This window comes from Schistocerca piceifrons, chromosome 6, assembly GCF_021461385.2.
Source record: "Schistocerca piceifrons isolate TAMUIC-IGC-003096 chromosome 6, iqSchPice1.1, whole genome shotgun sequence".
Lineage (NCBI taxonomy): Eukaryota > Metazoa > Arthropoda > Insecta > Orthoptera > Acrididae > Schistocerca > Schistocerca piceifrons.
The window spans coordinates 338,285,616-338,292,992 of record NC_060143.1 but is presented as its reverse complement, the minus strand read 5'-3'; the positions used below and the strand labels follow the sequence as shown (position 1 = coordinate 338,292,992).

General features: G+C 42.4%; 1 non-coding gene across 1 annotated transcript; it reads right to left on the bottom strand.

The window, feature by feature from the left end:
- Positions 1 to 863: 863 nt before the first annotated feature.
- On the bottom strand, positions 864 to 938 carry Trnas-cga. The gene has a single exon. It is a non-coding gene; the product is annotated as a tRNA-Ser (tRNA).
- Positions 939 to 7,377: the final 6,439 nt, after the last annotated feature.

The window sequence follows — 7,377 nt, the reverse complement described above, 5'->3', positions numbered from 1 at the left end:
TCCCGATCGTAGAATGTATGTTGAATGAGCATGAACCTTAGCTTCGCGATCGCTAGTTAAGGTGACGTTTACACCTTCTCAAAATTGCGAGTAGATGGTTAATAACTGGAGTGCATACAAAAAACGCTGTAGTCGAACACGTACTGTCTTGAACCAGTAAAGAAAAAATTACGTTCGACCAGTCTGTGATCAGAGGAACGCTACTGAAAATAATAACACCACTTGGAGTGTTCCATTCCAATGAAGAGGACAGTTACACTGCCGTTTCACAACTGATGCTTCTGCTTTATTCGTGCCATTAGCACTGACGAGCCGCAGTCGACGTCACTGAGTACAGACAGCGAGCAGATAAGCTGCAACGTAAAACTGTCGTTCTTTTCATCACTCACTTCAAACTTAAAAAGAAGATATGCAGTTCCATCCGTAATTTCCTTAGCTTTGTCACAAAGTCTTTGTTTCCCTTAAAGAAATGTAATTTCAGTGATGTGTCAGAATATATGTTGCAGTTGTAGATTTCTCTATCATTCCTAGTCATTGATCTTTGCCACCAATATCTTCCTGTTTTAATTTATGTTGGTTCTTATTACTTGTGTTTTACACACCATCTGAAGGGTTATATTGCTTTACGTGTATGCAGTGGTAGGTACAGTAACGAGTATTATTGTGATATGTGGTTATTCGAGTAAATTGAGGCATCCGCCATTATATTCCGAGTGCCGACAAGTCATTGAAAGGCTGCTCATTCGCTATTGGTGCTAGGAGTGCAGTCGTTAAGAGCTATAACTTCGACAGTTGTTCAATTACATGAACACTCTACAGCGGAGTGTGCGCTGATATGAAACTTCCTGGCAGATTAAAACTGTATGCCGGACCGAGACTCGAACTCGGGACCTTTGCCTTTCGCGGGCAAGCGCTCTACCGACTGAGCTACCCAAGCACGACTCACGCCCCGTCCTCACAGCTTTACTTCTGCCAGTACATCGTCTCCTACCTTCCAAACTTTACAGAAGCTCTCCTGCGATCCTTGCAGAACTAGCACTCCTGAAAGAAAGGATATTGCGGAGACATGGCTTAGCCACAGCCTCGGGGATGTTTCTAGAATGAAATTTTCACTCTACAGCGGAGTGTGCGCTGATATGAAACTTCGTGGCAGATTAAAATTGTGTGCCGGACAGACAGGACGAAGATGCTGTAAAATGCAAATTATTACATTTTCAGAGCATTCACACAAGGTTCGCATCGGTGGCGACACCTACAACGTGCTAACATGAGGAAAATTTCCAACCGATTTCTCATACATAGACAGCAGTTGAACGGCGTTGCCTGGTGAAACGTTGTTGTGATGTCTAGTGTAAAGAGGAGAAATGCGTACCATCACGTTTCCGACTTTGACAACGGTCGGATTGTAGCCTATCGCGATTACGGTTTATCGTATCACCACATTGCTGCTAGCGTTGGTCGAGATCCAATGACTATTAGCAGGATGGGTTCAGGAGGGTAATACGGAACGCCGTGCTGGATCCCAACGCCCTCGTATCACTAGCAGTGGAGATGGCAGGCAACTTATCTGCATGGCTGTAACGGATCGTGCAGACACGTGTCGTTCCCTGAGTCAAAATATGGGGACGTTTCTATGACAACAACCACCTGCACGAACAGTTCGACGCCGTTTGCAGCAGCATGGACTATCAGCTCTGAGACCATGACAGCGGTTACCCTTGACGCTGCATAACAGACAGGAGCGCCTGCGGTGGTGTACCCAACGACGAACCTGGGTGCACAAATGGCAAAACGTCATTTTTTCGGATGAATCCAGGTTCTGTTTACTGCATCATGATGGTCGCATCCGTGTTTGGTGACATCGCGGTGAACGCACATTGGAAGCGTGTATTCGTCATCGCCATACTGGCGTATCACTCGGCGTGATGGTATGGCGTGCCATTGGCTACACGTCTCGGTCACCTTTTGTTCGCATTTACGGCACTTTGAACAGTTGACGTTACATTTCAGATGTGTTACGACCCGTGACTCTACCTTCATTGGATCCCTGTGAAACCCTGCATTTCAGCAGGATAATGCACGACCGCATGTTGCAGGTCCTGTACGGGCCTTTCTGGATGCAGAAAATGTTCGACTGCTGCCCTGACCAGCACATTCTCCAGATCTCTCACCAATTGAAAACGTCTGGTCAATGATGGCCGAGCAAACGGCTCTTCACAATACGCCAGTCACTACTCTTGATGAAGTGTGGTATCGAGTTGAAGCTGCTTGGGCTGCTGTACCTGTACACGACATCCAAGCTCTGTTTGACTTAATGCCTAGCCGTATCAACGCCCTTATTACGGCCAGAGGTGGTTATTCTGGGTACTGATTTCTCACGATCTATGCACCCAAACTGCGTGAAAATGTAATCACATGTCAGTGTTAGTATAATATATTTGTCCAATGAATTCCCGTTTATCATCTGCATTTCTTCTTGGTTTAGCAATTTTAATGGCCAGTAGTTCATAGAGGGACGTTATGTCTGAAGAAAATACTTGGTCCAAGCATATGGAGAGTGTTTCTGCCGTCGACGCACATAGAAGCAATTACAGATTATTTTAACTTAATCTACGGACTTTGTGGGGGAAGGAAAAGTGTGCGAAGGTGATTGTGTGTGTGACATTTAATAACAATGTTGCGCAGTTTTCTTGACCGAATTTTTCTAAAGTAATAAATAATACAATAACTTTTTAGTGATGTTGCACAATAGAGTTTTGCATGGGTAGTGAGTGTACTACAATTAAAGTCAGCTTATCCATCTTCTGTTTGAGTCTGAAGAAAGTATTAATATAGAACACGTTAAAATTTCAGTGTAAGATGAAAGTCAGATTTAACGAAGATGTCAGATAGATCAAAGTTTCAGAATGTAACTGCAGTCACATTTCATTCAGAAATGATGAACGAAATTCGCTCCCTCAGATCTGGCAACCAATCTTCGTAGTTTTAGTCCGACATTTCAGTGGAAATCCTACAGTAAGTGACCACAGCTCTTTTCGAGTCTCACTGAAGCTCACTGCGGTTATGGGAGCTAATAGCAACCACAAATACAAAGAAGTTTTGCCCAAGTTATGGAGTGATTTAATTCGTTTGTTTATTAGGACATTGCTCTATAGTGGATACAACCGTCCAGTCAATGCTGCACTTTGGTGATCAAGTTCGATAATGTAAAGTGCCTTATCAAATTCGGAAAATGTATTAGTAACACCAGACAAAAGTTGAATAAATATTTTGTAACCTAAAAGGTGAGAAATATTTACTTTCGATAGTGTAGAAACACGTATAGGCCAAACCGGGCGAATGTCGGTGAGAGCGCGTGGCGTAGTGACACAAAATGCAGCTCAGGTGACTATTTAATGTGACAAAGGGTGGTGCGGCCTGCCTCCGCAGGAAAAACAGCTAAACTCGCCATCAAAGTCTGCAGTGCGTGACCTCAGATTCTGTTAATTCCCACAAAGGTAGAAAAAAATTCTTCGCTAATTACAATCCTATCAATGAATGCGCCAATAAGCACACAGGCACCAATGCTGCGGTTCATCGTTATTTAATTTACAATCTGGAGATCCAGACCAACGTCCTATAGCTTAGCGCCTACGAGAGAGTCCATACCAAGCCCATCACGGGCGACAGAATGACCGTCCAGCTCCTCCAGAGAAGCGTATTTTAGTACAGCACATCAATCAGCCAACATGAGTTCTTAATAGCTACAGTCATATGCCGTTAGACACATTTGGTTTGTGCGCTTCGTGTACCTCAGATAATCCTTTCAATATGTGATACCTACGTCAATGGTAGATTCTGACAAATGCAAACTAAATAAATACATACATTACTTATTCTCAATTTCCTGTTATACCTTAATATTTATTATACACAAAATTTCTACTCTCAGAGTTTCATTCCGTGTCGGTCGATTAGTTCGCACTCTAGGTTCATAACTCTTTAAGTAAATTATAGCTCTGACCCCCAAGCATTTGCCTCGTACTGGGTATTCTAAGTAATAAGCGTTTACACTTTGAGTGACTCCCGTTTTAAATAGGCCATGGGCTTTGATGAGTATCACATCTTCTACCTTAAATTAGGGCATTCTTTTTCGTTTTGTCAATGAAATCTTGCCTAGGTCTGCTTTTTCCACCACGTCCTCGAACATTGACTTTTTTGTGGTGTCACCGCCAGACACCACACTTGCTAGGTGGTAGCTTTTAAATCGGCCGCGGTCCGGTAGTATAAGTCAGACCCGCGTGTCGCCACTGTCAGTGATCGCAGACCGAGCGCCACCACACGGCAGGTCTAGAGAGATGTACTAGCACTCGCCCCAGTTGTACAGCCGACTTTGCCAGAAGGGGATCACTGACAAATACGCTCTCATTTGCCGAGACGATAGTTAGCATAGCCTTCAGCTACATTTGCTACGACCTAGCAAGGCGCCGTATTCCATTGATATTGAGATTCTATTAATGTATCATCAAGAGCGATGTTCTACAAATGTGGATTAAAGTTAAGTATTCCAGAAGCTACGTACTTTTCATTATAGCATTCATTCTGTTTCAGACCTCACGCCAGCCTGCGTGAGTTTAAGCGCGTGCCTTTCGGCTTCCTCTCCTTGTGTCTAGGCTGTCTTGCCTAGACACAACATTTTTAACTTTGATTTCATAGCTATGGAATGGAGAAAAATATAGTACGTCCGCTTCCAAACTCTTAGTTCGTCTTTCTTGTGTGATTTCTTCAGGAACGAAACTGGTGCTCTCGTTTAACAATAACTGCATAAATTCTTGAAAATCATATATGTACATGCTGCACTTCATATGGTTTCTGTGACAATTGTTAACTACGTTATAAAGTTATTTTATTCTCATACCATTACGCCGGATTACTCTGAGGATGGCATGTTGAAACATGGAACACCTCCATCTGCTTCTCAGCCATCCCATCTCGCCCTCGTTTCGACCAAAATTAAACAATGTTGTTCAACAGCATTCTCTTCGACTTCCCTATAATCAGTAAGTAATCCCGAAATTTCTTTTCATACACTGTCTTCGCTGTTGTTCACCTTACATTTTGATAAAAAATATAAAAACTAAACTCCATCCGAACAGGCCATGCATGCCCAACGGTACCGACCAGCCGCCTTGTCATCCTCAGCCCACGGGCATCACTGGATGCGGATGTGGAGGGGCATGTGGTCAGCACACCGCTCTCCCCACCGTATGTCAGTTTACGGGACGGGAGCCGCTACTTCTCAATCAAGTAGCTCCTCAGTTTGCCTCACAGGGGCCCCCGCTTGCCAACAACGCTCGGTAGACTGGTTGGTCACCCATCCGAGTGCTAGCCCGGCCCGACAGCGCCTAACTTCGGAGATCTGACGAAAGCTAGTGTTACCACTGCGACAAGGCCGTTGGCTTGATAAAAACTATACTGCACCTGTAATATACACAAAACTATCCTTTGTCTTTGGTAATGTACGGCAAATATCTACAGCAATGATATCCAGTACTTCTTCTGGGTTTATGGTTTGCACTGGATCTCAGCTGGCTACTTGCGTTATTTTGATTTCGGGCAATAGTCACATGACTTTACCTATTCCGCAATTTACTTGAACTGAAATCTATTTTCAGCACTTAAATAGTAAAACCGTCCACAGAATTCATTAACAGTTACATAGCTCTAAGGGAGCGTTCAGACTCGCATTGTTACGGTGTTAACGACAAGTTTTTGTCATATTCGTGAACTTCTGAAAAACATCTATACACTGAAACTTATCATACAAATTTACTTGAATAGAGGAAACAGGGATCCTAACAACAGTTTAAAGGAAATAAACCCGACTTACTCAGTTTTCCAAGAGTGAGACACATATTCCGAAATACTCAATGATCTCTTTGACAATTCCGAAAATGATTAACAAGCGTAAGAACTACCTTGCTCTGAGTGTGTAGATGATTTTGAGATACTGCTATTGGGACATAGTGGCTGATAACTGATCTCTTCCTGTCTCAGTATCGGTGACCAGTATTACAATAATTCTTGGTGCTCGTTGACGGCATTGTGCTCTTGGCCTCACCCAACGTTGCCATCAATTTTAGCGCTGAAAATGTTGCAATCCGTAACAGATAATAGTTAAGACTTTTTCCCATCATCTGCTGATGACACCTCTCGTATTAGAGTTGGTTGCACTTATTCTGAGTTGTCAACATCACCAATGTGAAGACGGAATTCTACTCACGTCCGAACCCTCTGCCTAACTATCTGCATCCGTCGTTTTCACCACATACACATAGATGGGTGTCTTAAGGTTAGCTTGACCCCCAGTGAAAAAAGCAAACTGGAATCCCACCGTAACTGCATGTACATTATTTTACCAATTTAAAACTTTTAAAAATGAGGTGGCGTCAGTCATTATATTTTAGAAAATGACAATTATGATCAGCTTAAGACAATTAACACTTATTGCATACTTATCTTCATTTAGATGTGTTGCGTGGCACCGCTTTCTAGCTGTCATGGCTTGTATTGTTCGTATGAGAAATTTCACACATAAGGTTTTCTGTTATAAACTATGAAAAATTCGGTCCAGAAATTTGGGATACGTTCCGTATGCCCAACTGTTGAAGAGATGTCGTTGTCGCAGGATTGGAAATCGGATATCTTCAGGATTCTTGATGATCCGGGATATCTCGCAGTGAAGTATAATGCTACATTATGTCCCAACTTACCATCACAAAGAACTGTGAAGTTGCTAGAGCCTACATACATTTGTGAGTGCATGTTGGTGTCATATCATAAAGCAGTCCGAGATATATATATATATATATATATATATATATATATATATATATATATATATATATATATCTGAGAGTGTGTATGAATCTGTATGTGTGTGTGTGTGTGTGTGTGTGTGTGTGTGTGTGTATGTGTAGAGGTATATGTTTGCTTTCTGTTAACATTTTAGGAATGAAAGTAATACTGACATATAGGGGTTCTTTCCGTAAGAGCGTGCAAAATGTAACAGGACATAGATAATCCTCCACTGAACAGTCTGAGGTAGTGAACCTGGGCTCAGAGAAGCCAGCTTAAGAAGATATGGAAGCAAACTTTTCTACTGCTTTGTCTAGTATCACTGTTTTCCGCCTTATTTACAACTAACATTACTATAATTTTGCACCTGCTGTACTGTCTATGTACATGTACATTCTTTATTTCGTGCAGGGAAAGATGGAGGACAAGCCTGATTTCTAGGAAGTCATGATGCAGATTAGGTTTATTTTAGTTGCCCATAAGATGCCTGTGTTGTATCATTGATTCATAGCATTTTCTGTAATGGGACGATGTAAATAC